At 41.9% G+C, this 16,631-nt stretch overlaps 1 protein-coding gene across 13 annotated transcripts in view; it reads right to left on the minus strand.

Annotated features, from left to right (window-relative positions):
• Positions 1–16,631, minus strand: part of LOC117608086 (RNA binding protein fox-1 homolog 2) — a 177,803-nt gene that overhangs the window by 79,811 nt on the left and 81,361 nt on the right. The window lies entirely within an intron of this gene.

The following is a 16,631-nucleotide window of genomic DNA, read 5'->3' on the forward strand; positions in this document are numbered from 1 at the left end:
GCGAACGCAACAGAAATTTCCCGCGATGCAATCAACAATTCGTCCGATCCGCACGAATCACGGTATTAATTAATTTAATTGGAATGCAGTCGATCTCAATTGCACTTTCCCCGTTAATTGGCTCGAGCGCTCCTTTGACTCAGTGGAAACGATCGTTTCGAGTATTGGACCGATACGAACACGCCCATCGAAAATCATCTGCGTTTCTTAGCCCTCCGGGATCCCTGTGAGCTCGTCCAATTTTGACGGGGCTCCGTGTTTCGCGCTCCAAGAATTTCGTACCACCATTGCCGGGCGTGTTTTCTCACAAACGAACACCACCGTACCGGCCTGAAGGGACGCTCTGATGAACGGGTTTCTTCGCGTGGAACCGCTTAATTCCAGGGTCACGCCGATACCTGGAGCCCGTTTTCAGGAAGCGCAGGTCAGATTTCGCCGACAAACCGCTCCGCTCAGACTGCGAAACGAACCCGTTGGTTCCATGGTCGAAGGAACCGTTCCGTGGACAAATGGAAAATATAAATAAACTTAAGAAAATAGCAAATATTATCCAGTTAGATTTGGAGCGGGTGTCCTTCAGCAAACTAACTCCATTTATTACCGCTACTATTTTTCTCTCTTCGGTAACTTCGACACAGCCCGGTATTTCATAATCCTCGAATTGAAACGTAATAACACCGGAAGTATCATTACATCGTCAAACTGTCCGCAGCGGGCAATTGAAAGGGCGGGCTGACGGGCGGAGGGAGGATTCGAAGCGAAGAAAAACGCGGCAAAGTGTGTCAGAGCGTTCGCGACAAATTGGATAATGAATCTCACGTAGGATCGCGAACTGGCACGGGTAGAAACGTCACGATAACAACGAGCATTGATAACAACTAGCAAGAAGAAATCATGGCCACGATCTCGAATACCGTTATTGTTTCATTACCGTCGCTTGAATACAAATCGACCTTAATCGAGCGGCCCTTAATTGCCCTCTCAGAATGGACACGGAATAATCCTGTGGAAGTTGACGGTTCGAAAAGGGACGATATTAAACAAAGCCGGATCAAGAGCATAAACCGTGCGTCGTAGATAATAATTCTTCGATATTCACCGGGCAACCCGTTGAATTTTAATCTTCCTACCTCGATTACGACCTGCAACGAATATCATTCGGTGGCTGGTAATTTTCCGGGAAATTCTCTATTGGTGTTCGTTTGCCTTTTGTCATCAACACCACTGACATCGTCCATCCTTTTTATATACCTTTGTTCGCGTTACTACTTCTAATAACTGTTGAAATTTTCCTGGAAATTATTCAGCGAAGAAGGATTTCAAACGAAACTTTGCAGCGGCTATAATTTTCGTTCCGAGAAGCGGTAAATAATCGACACCGAGTAATTCCCTGTTTCTGTTAATTAACTACTGCTATATTCTCTGATTACTTTTGAAAATACGAAGAGTATCGCAAAGGTGATAGGATTGCTCATTTTCTCGAGGACATTCGTTAATTTTCCTTCGTACCACTTTGCCGATGCGCGTTGCTGATCTCTTTTCAGCAATCGTGCCGCGGAGTGCGAGATAATTACCAGGGGATAATTAAAATCGATCGAAGGATTATTTCGTAGGCGGCTACTCGATACGCGTATCCCTTCAACGAGATCAATTAAACTTATACACACCGGTGCGAACTGCGTTAATAAATGATCGATACCCTTAAGTTAGACAGCAATTATCATCGCACTGATTCTATGACCAAATTAAAGAACATCTAATTTTATAACGGTGAAGTTTCATAATAATATGAACCTTGAAGAAATCCTGTCGTGACGTTTCTTGATTTAACAAGCTAAGTGAACTATATTCTGTTATGAACGCATGGCTTGCTATATATTAAATTCAGTGTGTACTTTGGTATATACCGTGGTATTAACTCAATGACTGCCAATAATGGAACGTTGCTGATGCATAACTTAAACAGTAACGGAGAATCGATTCCTTGCTGAATTTCAATTGCTCTATACGCAGAGCAAAGTATCTTAAAACAATTTCTAAACCTCAGAACCATGCGACGACCGACTCTACGGAGAACAGCTAAGCTGTTTCGCCGGAGCAAACGCGTGAAAATTAAACGGGAACTGATGAAATATCGTGCACGTTTCACGCGACAAGTAGACGAGCAATCAACGGGTGCATTTGTCGCGGGCAGAGATTTCATTCGCGAATAATTGACATTCCTAGTGGAGCGTGCTAGGGGGAACACCTTTGTGGCAACGTCTAGCAAAGTGTTTCTGTTTGATGATATCGCAGAGAAAATGCAAGCCTCCGTTGCACCATGAGTCTTTGAAGTTGCAACCGAGCTGGCGCAATCTAATATTAATGCACGCTCTATAATTATTAATCGCTCAGACGTCGTCGTAGACGGACATCGTTCGAGGAGCGCGCTGCTTTGCAAAACCGGCTGGTAATTACCGTGATGCATCCCTCAATTAAGTAATCTTACTAACGCAACGTCGGCTACCGCTTCATTTCATTTTCAATCATATCGATCGAGCATTTTTCAAAACTTTCTCATGTGTTAAATTGAAAAATTATAATCTATAATCCTCGTTTGAATTATTCAATGTTCACGGAATTGGCTACGAGATTTGCACGGGTCAAATTGAATTTACATCTTGAAAAACAAGGGGGAAATAGTAGAGTGTTATGAGAGAAACAGGACGATCGATCGAACACGTCATTCGCTCGATAAATGAACTTTTAAACAGTTTAATGGAGGAAAAATTGAACACTCTACCTATCTAATGATTCTCTATGAACGAACTACGAGACTGGTAATTTCGTTGGGGGAAAAAGGATTTTCACGTTGCCGTGGCTCGATCGTTCGTACCGATAAAGCGAGAGATTATATCCGGTGACAAACAGTTACGTGTTTTCCTCTTATCTGACGTTCGTATTTTAAAATGTCTTTTTTCTCCACGGAGGTAAATTTCAGAGGACGACCAATAGGAAAAAGTAGTTACGATGACGTTGGAATATTTACGAGCCACGTTTCGTATCACGATCTTATCAGAAGAAACAAAGATTTCGAAACCTCGATTTTCATTGATGTTTGAACAAGTTACTCGTCAAGTCTATGAATCATTTAGCAGATGATATCGTACTATCGAATCTGTTATTCGTAAAAAAAAAGATAACTTTTCTCTCTAGAATGATTTGTGATTCGAACCTTGATGAGACGAAAATCCTTGTTCCGCGGAAGTGACTCAAGGATGTTGTTCGACCTAGATTTTTCAGAAAAATTCTGGATAACCTATTGGTTTTGGAACAGCCCGGTCCTCTCGACGCCAGATAACCTAATACGTCATTGGATTTCACAAGCGAGGCAATCCGGAATTCCGGAACGGATGCGACCCGACCGAATTTACGCTCGTATAAAACTATTTTGTAGCTGTTCTTTTGTTAAGTAAATTTACCATAAATCCAAGCACCATAATATTATGTATCGAAACAAGATGTATTTGTCAACCCTTTTTACTGAAAAATAATAAAATAGAGCATCACAAATACTATAGCCTCGACAACTATTTTTATATAATCAAATCGTCAGTGTTATTAGGAACATAACAAAAGGGTTAACGAATGCATCTCATAAGAATGATAGGACTCACGGTATACCGGACATCAAGAGAATCACATCTACCAGAGAACCACTGAACACTTACCTGAAACAACAAGGAAACATAGAATAATTAGTTAATGCTCTAACGAACACATGTAGATCTGATTTATTATCCCTTTCTTTCCCAGTTACACCGATCAGCTTAGAATTGCAATAAACATTATTTTATAACATAGATATGTCGAGTCTAACTTGAATGGCTTATCCCCGGTGCAATCGGTTTAATTGAAAATTACAAAAAAGACCTTGATACATAGAGAGAGAGAGGGAGAGTAAATGCCGGAATTGGAGATAAACGCGTTCGCCAAGCAGACAAATAAAGATAACCCTTGAAAGGCGCGATACGCGGAGGCTTCCACGGCGACCCGAAAATCCGTGACGCTATCGCGACAGATAATTCGCCAAACATAATAGGACAAACACGCTCGTGCCGGGCTGGTCCGTGGGCATGGAAATTAGATTCGTTCGCGCACGCGAGCTCCGAGCCCGGTTTTCTAACTGCGCTCGGAAAATCGATATCGACCCATCTATTTCCCTCTCTCTCTCTCATTTATTCCCATACATACGCTCGATGCACCTTCAGCGGTGCTCATATCATCGCAAAATTGCCGGACGATCACGTGATTCGTCCGTGAAATTGCATCGTCATCCGTCGGACGAGATCGAAACGAACCAGTCGAACGAATACGGATTTCATAAATCGATAACTGTCATCAATCATTACCATCTAAGATAATTATCGCGCAATGTTTATCAGTGGTATGCAAAAATTTCTTTCTTCGATACTGTTTATTAATACTGATAACTATCTGAGTGATAAATTATCCTTAAAATGGACTCGTTGTTAAATGAAAGCTAAAAAAACTTCTTAGATTTTCCTTCGACCCTCCACGCGGGAACCGCGTTAATTTCCCCTTTTTCCTGCAGAACGATTGATACAGAGAACAGAGCGCCTCCGCGTCGCCGCGCCGGCAGCTGTGCTCGTAAATTACATTTGCGTTTTAATATCGGCCAGCTCGTAAATCCTGCCAACGGCACCCCAGGGCGCACCAGTCTTTCGCGAAGTTAAGGTTGACTTCCCCTAAACACTGGACCACGTGCAACAACTTTACTAAAAAGCTCGATCAACTTTTCTTGATCGCTAATTTCCATAAAGTAAAGTTAACTCTTTCGAAAAAAAAAACAAAAGATGAATTTTTCTTTTTTCTACCCTTTATTGATTGAATAATTTGGAAATAAATAAAATCATACAAGAAACAAATATCCCAATACGATTTCCTCTATCCTATAAATTTTGAAAGCCACCATCGTGCCAGACAGGCGTACCGTATTAAACCCCGTAACGTCTTCATATAAGACCCATAAAAATGAGAAGTAGCCTATCGTGCACGTAGCTGCACTTTCACTGCAGCCACCAGCGACGTTTTCGCATTTCCCACCAAGCTTTTCCCACCCCGTGGTTCCTTGCAGGAAGCCGTGAGTATCGATCTCTCAGCCTCGTACACAAAATCTCACTGCCCCTTCTGCTCTTTCATTATGCATCTTCGCGAACCATGAAATGGGAGGCTGGATATCGTTTAACGCGAGGAAAGGGTAAGAAGATTTACCCCCACGATCTGCCGTTAAGTATTTCGATACGTAATCGGCTTTACAACGTCCCGGGTTCCTTCGAAATCGCCATTTCACGATAACACATTAATTAAAATATTGATCGAGAAAAAAAAACGAAACGAGATCAAAGCTTTTTGCCAAAGGGAAAGAAGAGCTTCGCCAAAGAGGGGTTGCAGCCATTTATATACAGAATCCTTTGTTGGAAACTTCTGTGTTCACTATTTCAACGGTATCGAATTGGACTAGGTCAAACGATGTCGGATAAGTCACGCGTCCGTTAAACAGCGAATTTCTAACAAACATACCCCCTTACAATTGCGGATACCTTTGTATCGTACATCGTTTCGTTCGACTATTACAGCGAATAAGAAAGGGACGGGAAAAAAAATCCGCAATAGTCCAACCCAGATAGTACAATCAAAAGCAAAAACACAATGGATCCACCAAACAAAGATTCTTCTTTCTCTGTCCCGACAATTCCTCAAAACGATTCTTCTCCGTTACCCATTGAACATCGAACCGTTTCGAAAAAGAAAGCAGAAGAATAGATTCTTCGTTCGTGGAAACAAGATCAAGGTTTCTGAAACATTTTTTCCAACGACACCTGACGGAGAGTCTTAAAGAAGAAGAAAAAAAAATAACAGAGGATTCGAGTAGACGGCGAATAAAGGGCCAAGGAAAATTCGCGAGGAACTAGGTTGCAGCAGGGTGCAGGCCCGGTAACCGTGTCAAGTTCTCTGGCTGAACATCGAAAATACTCGCAGCAAGTGGCACTTAACACTCTCGAAAAGGGACAAAGCCTAGAAAGCTCCGGCGGGATTCGCAGAGAGCGGAAAAGGCGCTTCGAAAGGAGACTTGGTTGACGATGATGATTCAACGAACACTCCGGTACCGGCTGGTAGACTGCGTGGGTGGTGAAGGAAACGAGAAGGGAGGCAATATGAATAACAGATTACGCCTCAAGACGCTGACCGAGACATTAACAAAGGGATCGCGAGCTCATTCGATGAAACGTTCCAAGTAACGCGAGGACAATACCATTTAATGACAGACGGTGAGCTGCGAGAGGAGAATTGCAGCCGGTTTCCGTTTGATGCCGATCTTGTTGACAATTCTCTTATGAATGAAGGAGCATGTTGAAAGCTTAATGTTGAAATTGTCGAGGTAGTTCAAACGGTACCTGTCACGATGAATCTTGTTTGCAACATTCTATGAGAAATTAATACTTTAAGAGATAATTATGCGGATGGATTAAAATGGGACATCCCGTGTAGGATCTATTTTCAGGTGGGTGATCAAGGTTGAATTTCTCGGAGACACAAGTTCCTTCTTTTTATGGGACTAAAATGTCCTAGATTAAGCAGATCGATCCTTGCGTGAATCAAGGCTAGGCCAAGGTGTTTCTTCCTTAACATATTTACTTGAACCGAGTGTATGTGATCCGATGAGGATCTCTGTATTATTAGCTTGTTGCATATCAAATGCAACCCTGTCTCTATAAAACCTCGATAATTCTAAATAGAGAATGATAGAGAAATAGATATCGAGAAAATTTCTCCCACTGTTCCTAAAGAGATTCTTCGAAAAAGGATTTCCGAATGGAATAGCACTGTAGAAAAGGGGATGGAAAGTAATCATCGATCGATAGAAGTTCTTTGAGAGGAGAGGATCTGACATCAGGGCGCGAAGATCGAACGCATCGGATGAAAGGGAAGCTAGGTATGGACGCGTCGATACGACGGACCTTGAAGAGAACCAGCGACGGCGAAATTGTAAAAGCGGAAGAGAAACGAAGCAAGAAATAGGGCTACGCAGTGGAGAGAGTGAGATAGAATAGAGGAGGGTGCCCTCGGTAGATGGAAACTGCAGACTGCGCGGGTGGAATGGTAACAGGGGAGGGAAGAGACACGGGTAGCATCAGGGGCGGATGCGTGGGTGGTCCTGGGCCCCGGATCACTTAAAGAGAAGCTGCGACTAGCCCGGACTGATCGATATCTGCACCGGCATTTGCCATCGCGACGTATTCAAATTTTCCTCTGTTTTCTAAATTTTTCAAGGAATACTAATATGCACCGACGACGGCGTTAAATTTGACCGCGTGAAAAATTAAATGTATCATTTCTTTCGCTCAAAAGCCAGACGGATATATAACATTAAAAAGCTGTTTTGAAAGCTCGTACGGTAAAGTTTTCTCTTGCAATCTGGAATTTTTTCTAGCGGAAAATGCCGAGAAGCGAGAAGATACGTTCTCCAGCGCCCCATGGGAAGGACGTACGATTCGTAGTCGCGATACAACCGCTCCCGTCGCGTCGGGTCGTTTTATTTCGTTGCTGGTACGCGGGAGATTAAGTTGGCCCAACGGGCCAACAAAGAATTCCTTGTGGCCTGGGTATATTAAGTCGGCTGCAACGTGTTCCTTTTTTTCTCCCTGTCTGCGCTTATTTCTCTCGGCGAGGATCGAGAAAATTTCACGAATTTTCGACGCCCACGGGCAGACGGACCCGAGACCAGAGCGTGGAATTCAACTCGCCGGGCTGTAACCGTGGGCAAGATCGATCGACCGAATCAACTTTCGCGTTTCATTCAGATGATTACTCCTTATATCAAATACTGACTATTATTTGCGAACGATGCGTATACATCAGCTCGAAATAATGGTATTAATTTAAGTCTAAACGCATCTTCGGTATGGATGTACAAATTAATTCTGAAATGTATAGATTTAAGAAGAAACAATATGGCAAGAAGAATCCATCGAGCTCCGGTAAGAAGAAAAACGAAGAGCAACTTGTAAAGACGAATTGCAGACTGTCGCGGAAAATTTTCGATGGAACTCAAAGTGCAAAGTAGCGGTCGAAACGCGAACTTTTTCGCAGACAGGTTGCAAAGTTCGTCGACGAAGTTACAACGTGCTGGAAGAGCGAACTAAAGTTAAACTGGCGCGAATACTCTCGTTGTTTTCGCGACAACCAAGACGATTAGAGAGCGGTTTCCCTTTAACTTTCTCCATTTTCTGCTTTTCAGCAATTTTCACGCGTTTTAAACAACCTTTTTAATCCCTTAAAAATTGCAAGGATATAAAAGTATGCGTTGAAACGAGATGGAAAATATTTTATCACGAACGTGATAAATAATAAAATGATCTTTTAAGAGGAAAATTAAAGATGCTTCCTATGAAAATTTCAAGAGATCAATCGGATTACTCGTAAATGGTATCGATAAAACGCGATTAATGCTATTTCACAGTGGATGCACGGTAACCAGTAGAGTAATTAGAATTAATTAAAGCTGGTAATTGAAAAGACGATAAGGTCAGCGGGAAAACTGCATGTATTTATCGGTATAGGAAACCGTGCAAAAGCTGGTAAAACCGCAAACTATTCCCTCCCCGAGGAATAATTTTTAAATACCTAAACGAGTTTCGTTTCCAAAGTTACGAACAACTTGAATGGTCGAAAGAAGATCGCGCATGCTTTTAATTGCAACCCTAATTATCTTCAATAATTACTAAGGGTAATAAATATATTTTATTAACCTATCTTACCTTGTCTCACAGAAATGAGCTTAATTTTCACCCAAGAATACAAAATTTTTCCAATGAAATAATGTTAATAATTTTTTACTTACAAATTTAGAATGTTAGATCAACTCTATTTTAGTATCTATTCCATTTCTATGTTATTTCTATCTCCACGATATCTCCACCCATCTCAATATTATCTTTCCCACTATAATATATCTACTCGCGTTATGTTCATTGCCAGTACATTCTGGTAGCCGGACTATGGTTCCTTGTGCTCGCAACTCGGCTCTGCTTCTCTTTCACGGTCAATTTTCCCGATCCGCGTGTACGCGTCTCGATTCCGCAAACGTTCTCGCGCTATAAACGCGAGCGAACACGATCCACGTTCTAAAAACAGCCCCAGTTATTCAGACATGAATCATCCTCGGGATGACGAACGGCTATATATAATGAGCGTGCCGCGAAAAGGGTTGAAAATCGCGCCCTCTCGAAATTCTTCTCGTTAAGAAACTGCAACGAAGCGTTTAACCGTTCGTAGGGGAAAACGCGATTAAACCTTCTTTCGGAAAAATCCTATCCTCAGCAGTCGAACGTAAATGTTCTTTCAATTAAAGCCGCGTGAAATCTGCGCGCAAGTTGCGTCTGTAAATTTAAGGAAATATAGGAAAACCGAAGTTTTTTCGAACGTCTATGATATACAAGACTAGAATTTTGTCGAGCGTTACCAATACATGGCGGTAGAATTTTTGGAGCGTGTATAACGCATACCGCTTATATAGACATCCGAGGCAATAAAAATGCTAGACGTATGAAAATTCTTCGTCGAGCGGGATCGCTGCTGGTCCGCGGTTTAGGGAGCAAAGATTTTTAACAATTCCCTCGCGTTTTCGTGTGGCTGATGCGAAATTTCATTGGCACCCGGCCAACACCACTGCAGATCTCGCGTTTAAGTATCCGGTTGGAGGATCTTTAGAATTTTCCAAAGATTGAGAACCGCGAATCGAACGCGAAGAATTTCATTTCTGTCTATTTTTATAAAATATTGATAAAATGCAATGTTCAACCACCGAGAAGATAATAGAAGCAATAAATTGGTTATTTGCCTGACAATTTGATACAGCAACAAAGGGAAATAAAACTGGATATAGCTTTGAATTTCAACGTAAACGAATGAAAACGCAGGATTCTTTGAAAAAATAAACAAAGTTACGGAAACCCTTGAAAAAATTTCAGCGTAACTGTTTGAAGCTGCAGGGTAGGCGAGCTTTCATCCCGGCAACCAGCGAAACGTTGAATATCACCGAGGGAAAACGACGCTCGTTGCAGCTGGCAGTTGATAAAATTTGATTAGCCTCGTTTAACAAGCGATTTTTGTTCTCGTTCGACACGCACCGGGAATAAGGACGCGGTCCCCTCTCAAACGAACCGAAATTCAATTTTTTTTACTTTCCATCCCAGGACACTGCTGGTACCCGCAGCAGATTTTCATAGCTGATGCCACAGAAGGAAAAAGATCAATCGTCCCCGTATTCTAATTTAATTTAAACATCACTCATAGAAAGATAAAAAAAAAAAAGAAATTGAAAATCTTAAGATAGATACTTAATTTTTCTATACGAGGATAGCAGAAATACTTAAATGTAGAAAAGAGATAAATGAAGAAATTGAAGGTGTTAAAGAATGGCATAGTGTCGATGAAAACACAGATGACGAGGAAGTTGGCATTCGTCGCGTTCGGCCGTGTTCCGGTGTCTCGTTCGTCGCGGTTTCGTGACAGGGTCGAGGCTGTCTCTCGAGGATGCTCGCTTCTCGAGGTTGCTGGCCTCCGTTCGTATTCGTTGCGGTTAATAATATTCGCTGCCGATTATCGGTGCGGGCAGAGTTCGCAAACCACCGCTTTCTATCTACGTTTCCCCTTTATCCGCAGTTTGACGATTTATTATGCGTTTACCAAGCGTAGGAATTCGCGCGGAACGAAACGGATCTCCAATCTGAATGCAAACTCCTTAACGCAAATCTCGCCAATTTCGATACGCGACTTTTCACTTTATCAGAAAAGCTAGAATTATCCGGCTGCTGCTTTCTTTCGATCGTTCCTTACACAACTGATTTACATAATCGAATCGAAAATTTCCCGTGCCAGAATTCGAACGAAACGAGCCGGGAAATATTAAAGGAAAACGTCGGCTATCGCTGAGGGAAAAAGAATCGAGGTGGCAGGAACAACGGTAAACATAAAGTTGAACGCGTTCGCGGTGAACGATCGAAGCGCGAGCCAGGTGCAAAGGAACATCATCCTCGTGTGGCGAAGGAATTTTTCCACGTCCTAGTTAACTAACTCGTCCCAGCCGGGAGTTATATTTAAAGCCGTGTATCCGAGGCAGAAATTCGCGAGCCGTACCTCAACGACGACGCGGATTAATACCGAAAATGAAGAATCGTCGTTGGCACGCATATACGCCTAGCCGACAGAGAGACAGACGGATATTCTCTCACAGTCTGAAACGCGTCCCGTTCAACAGCTACGTTTCCACGCTGGATAAATATAATCCACACCTTGAAGAGCACAGCCGGTGATTCCGTCGGATAAATGAAGGGCCGGCGACTTGCAAATGGACCGCGTCCAGCAAGCACGGATTTGTTAACTCAATCATACGAACGTGTGCATGACTAGAACCGTCAGTTTGAGAAATAGCGGATAAAGATGAACAATTATCACTCCCCGCACCCTTTGTTTTTACGTAATATTTCATCGTTATATCGAAGTAATGGAAGAGATAAAATGTGGTAGACAGTGATGGAGAAAGAATCTAATTTAAAACATATTTTGGCTCGATGAATAACTGGACAGAATAATTTCAGTCACGTTGATGCACAATGCATTTGAAGGAAAATCGTAAAATTATAATTAAAAAATTGCAAGCTTATCTGAAAGTAACAGTGATATATAGAGGGTTGATAGGATGAATTATTCACATTTTGCACGATTGATCGTGAATAATGGACACTCGCGTTGTCTTCATCGAACAAGACAATAGCTAACGTTGGACCATTTAATCATTGATCTTATTCCGGTGGACGCGATACGTAAGCATTATAAGTTAATTCCCGTATCAGTATATGAACACCGGGGCGGATGTTGCGTGTTGTTCGTAACTAATTTGTAAGTTAGGAGAGGATATGACTGAAATTGCTGGAACCTGTGTGCTCCCAGTTTCTGCTTCGTAATTCCATGCCGAGTTCTCCGATCTAACGATTATTGGATCCTTAAGGGATCTTCTTTAGAAAGGAAGTTAGATAACGAAACGACTAAAATTGATCAAATTTGCCATTTGATTCGCTTTGCAACTCGGTGCGTCGTTATTTTGCAATTTAGCAAATATACTGATTTTTCAACTAAAACCGTTGCAAGTTGCAATTTCATTAACTTCGTATTGCAATTTTCTGCATCCGACTGGGATTGTTAATTTCTTCGCGACTAGATCAACAAACGGGCAATTAAAATTATTCCAATTTGCAAGTGTAGAAAACCCGACGAACTGGGAGCATTAATCAATTCGCAAGAAGGTTCAGAAGCAGAACTGTAACAGTTGGATCTCGCGATATTAATTAATTCGTGCACTTAACTGCGCGTATTTTCGTCAACATTTTACTAGTTACTTCCGACTTGTTCCCTCGGATAAAACGTGATCCACTAGAGACTATTTGAGAAGCGAATCCCCCAAACGTTTACACAGACATCTCTGTACCAACTCGTATTCGTCGATTTTCCTTCGCGAAAATCTAACGGCTTCCATTTTGTTCCAAACTGTCTAATTAAATCATCGACTTTAATAATACCGCCTAACTCATTCAATTCGAATTTTCCTAAACATCGAATTCTTTATTCGAACATTAATATAAACTGGTATGGAATTGAAATTAAACTTGAGGTCAAACGAGCATGATTATTGCTTCTTGCATACGATTATCATTTTTACGTCATTGGTAATAGATGACCGGCAGTATGTGTAAGAAAAACAGTGCCGTTCATCGATAGGATGTTAACAATAATTCCTTTGTTGGTTTTACATCGAAGTGATAAATCGGAGTACAACGGGAGTCGAAGAGGAAGAAATTTTCTCTTTTCAAGACAAAGAATACGCTAAGTGAGTTTTCATAAGCGATAATTTCCAACGATGAAAAGAAAAACAATGTTCGGACTGAGAGAAAAAAAGCCTTGACACGTATTTGCGATGCAAATTAACCGCGCAAGCAACGCAGTTTAAGCTTTAAAACGATACTTCCTTCCACTTATGTATGTCCCCTCGGATTACTCGTATGACACGTTAGATATTTTTTTAATATATTCAAACTTATTAATTTTTAAAAAAAAGCTCTTAACGAAATACCGAGAGTATCTGTTTCCTAAAATTGTCTTTCGGTTTTCACGCATTTAATACGCGAACAATCGAACGAGAAACGATCGATTGATCGACCAATGGACCGGAAGTACACAGCTGCACGTGACCGGTCCTCGAATCTCTGCTTGTTTCGAAACGACATTCCGATTACCTGTGATTTAACCGTGCAAAACAACGGGAAACGCTATGGAAATATGGCCGATGGCCATAAAGAGAACGCGTGATCTATAAAGCTCGTGTTAACACGCGATCGTGTACGGCCTATTTCGCGTGCTTTCGCGGGGCATGACCTCTGCTTCGAGGGTTGAACACCGCTCGCAAAAATAGCTTCCATTGGAGCACCGCGAATGAATCGAAACAGCCGTAGATATTGGGATGCTGATTGATTTTCCGACGAAAAACCGTGGCCATTAAAATGATTGCAAATTAAAGAAACAACGATAAAAGCTTGCGGTAGCTAAAAATTCTAGAAGCTCGCTTAACTGGAAAAAATATTTCCAACGAGAATCAAACTCCGTGCTTTCTACTTATCAGGAAGCATTTGCCAAACAACAGAAGCATATCGCATAACGCAAAGTTCGAGCCTCGATTCGAGTATGTTGCAATCAGGAAGATTGCATCGCGCCAAATAACTTTCGATCCCATTCGAATATCAGATCCTGCACTTTCAGACACCTTTCAAATTTTCACCCTCCCCAATCCGACGCGTACATTTCCCATTTCTCCCGGCGTTCAATTTCTAATATCTCAGCACATTTCTTGCGGAAACTGAGTATAGAAAAATTACTCCCGAAAGTATGCGTGTTACGTTTGAGAATCTTGGATCGATATCGAAGACCCGACGAGCAGTGGAAAAAAATTGTGAAATGTGTTTACATCTAATTTGCCTGCCGGATGAAATTTAACCCTGAGAAAAACGAAGGTGATACAGATGTATCTATGAACAGATAACACGACGCCGAAGATGCGGTTAGCCATAGCAAAACCCACTGATTAAACAAGCTCGTGACGCGAATATCGATAACAAGGTGACACTGCAAGGACAATTCTTTTTTTTTTTATCGAAATTGAATCACAATCTCCGAATCTATCTAAAGAACTTCGGAACATATGGTATATTTGAAGCAATTTCAGTCTGAAAGCATCCATGTCTGATTTTCTTCTGGCAGGCGAAAGAAAAGACAAGTCGCAAGCTCGAGGAACTAACCAAGGGTAACGATCGATCTTTCCCAGCTTGCTTCGAAATAAAGCACCGATACAGGGGTTGAAAATAGCCTATAGCATCCTATATTTCAAAATACATCCTTTCTATCGAGGGGTCAACAGAAGTATGCACTAGCACCGGAAAGAATCATGGAAATGTGGAAAAATTAGCGGACCTCGAGGAATAAACGTGGACAGAAGTATTTCGAGATGGTTCCACTTCTGTCTGTTCAAGCCTCATTGGCCGTCTGTATCTCGGAAAATAATATTAAAAGGGGCGGTCCAGGGCGTAGGGGTGAGGGCTAGGACGCTTGACCTAAAAAGGGACTCTTCTACTCTGAAAAGCGGACACGGTACGTGACCGTGTTACCGAATTTTTCTTTTTTTAATTTATTCCCCTGGAATTGGCAGTGATAATGCCAACGGATTAACGTCCACCTCGTGACGGTGTAATCTGCTTTGAATTTTTTTGCCTCTCGTTCCTCTCCGGCGAACAAGCTTTCTCGTTTTCCACGAACCACCTACAAACGGCGGAAAAACCGCTTCGAGGTTGGGGAAAACGTTTTCACGCGGAAATTAGTCTGACATTCGATTTTCGATGCAAATACAGAATACGATTCTGTGATTATTTAAACGAGCCCGTTTCGTATTCCTGTGTATCTTCAACAGATGCAAGCTTAAGTCTCTAATTTTAAATCTCCGAGCATAGAATAATGGCAAAGTTGAAATTCAGAAAGTCAAGTCTCATCGAGCCCGGAAGTTTGCATCTGCCGATTCAAATATTTCTGCGCGAAATGAAAAACAGCGAAACAATAACAAACACAATGTAACGCGATACTCGTGTTAATGTCAATTACACGGATGCGTTCGCAACGAACCGTGGACGCTTCGAAAACGCGCGCAAAAACAAGCTCCGTTTCCATTGGTCGTGACGTGACGAAACAGGCAAGTTTCGCGCCGCGATGCACGTGATAAAGACGCATAATATCTATTGTATATTCGTGATGTAATTTGATGCAACGAGTAATGACACGAATTTCATATAGCGAGTAAGGTTCCTAGGTTTTCGAATGACGAGTAGAAAGCATAGCCACTGGTTGTATGTCTCTGCAGACCTTATTGTACCCAAAATCCTACCCAAAGGAACCCGTCGTCGCGAAGAAAAGAACTTTGAAATAGGAGATAACAGCGGGGTCGGAAAAGTCCCGTTTCTTCAATTTTACAATCTATAAGTATACCCAGGGTCGGTTATACCTGCTCCGATTCAAAGGGACCGTGAAGGAAACGAAACCATTAGCTCAACTCGAGTTACGAACACAGTGAAAGAAATAAAATGAAAGAAAATACGAATAGTTGAACGCAGTGTAAATTGGTGCTGCAATTATGCTTTGGTGGTTTGTAGCTGGCTACGGTATCGATTAAAATTTGTCGAGGTTATCGGTTTAAAATTAGTACATCATTGACGCTCCAATATAATATTTGAAAAGCTAACAGCACATTGAAGGAAGGTAGCGAGCAACTTTATTTACTTTCACTTCGTAGTGCCCCCTGTCCGTGTCCCTCGGTGAGCATCCTAACCTCTCTTTCACGGAAGCCTCTTAACGCGGTAAATAAATCAAGAGCGTTCCTCGAAATGCGTATTCCATTGGCAACGCAATGGTCAAGGCGATTCTCGTAGCCTTAGATTGTCATAAAGCAGAGTCCAATCGGCTCTTTCTTTGCTCCGAGCTTCGTCTCCTCGTTCGGAGTACATATCCCGGCGGAGGCAAACCTAACCTTCAATTCGTGCGCATCGTGCTAGTCTCTACCATTAACCACGGCTAAATATTCACTGACTACTTAAGAGATAGATTTGAAATGAATAGTAAACAAGTAAAAACGAACGGTTTGAAAAATTAAATTACTTTAAAGGGAAGAAACAAAACAATACGCGATGGAAACGAAACACTGTGCGCGTGTGTTCTATTCTTTCCTCGGCGTTTTTTTTACGCAACACGAATCGAACGAGGAGCATGGTTGAGTTATTGGAGTACGATATTCTATCGTTTACAGAGGTTGAAAATAGAAACGAAGCACGATCCCACAGGCTGGCGCCTCATATCGAACCGACGCCTTCGAACATTTCCAGCAAAGAGAGGGTAGAGTGAGGGAAACAGAGAGACGCCTCCCTCTCTCGTGTATCGCTGGACGCCCGGTGAACGCACAATATTCATAAAAAATGAAA

The sequence above is a fragment of the Osmia lignaria genome, chromosome 3 (assembly GCF_051020975.1).
Source record: "Osmia lignaria lignaria isolate PbOS001 chromosome 3, iyOsmLign1, whole genome shotgun sequence".
Classification (NCBI taxonomy): Eukaryota; Metazoa; Arthropoda; class Insecta; order Hymenoptera; family Megachilidae; genus Osmia; species Osmia lignaria.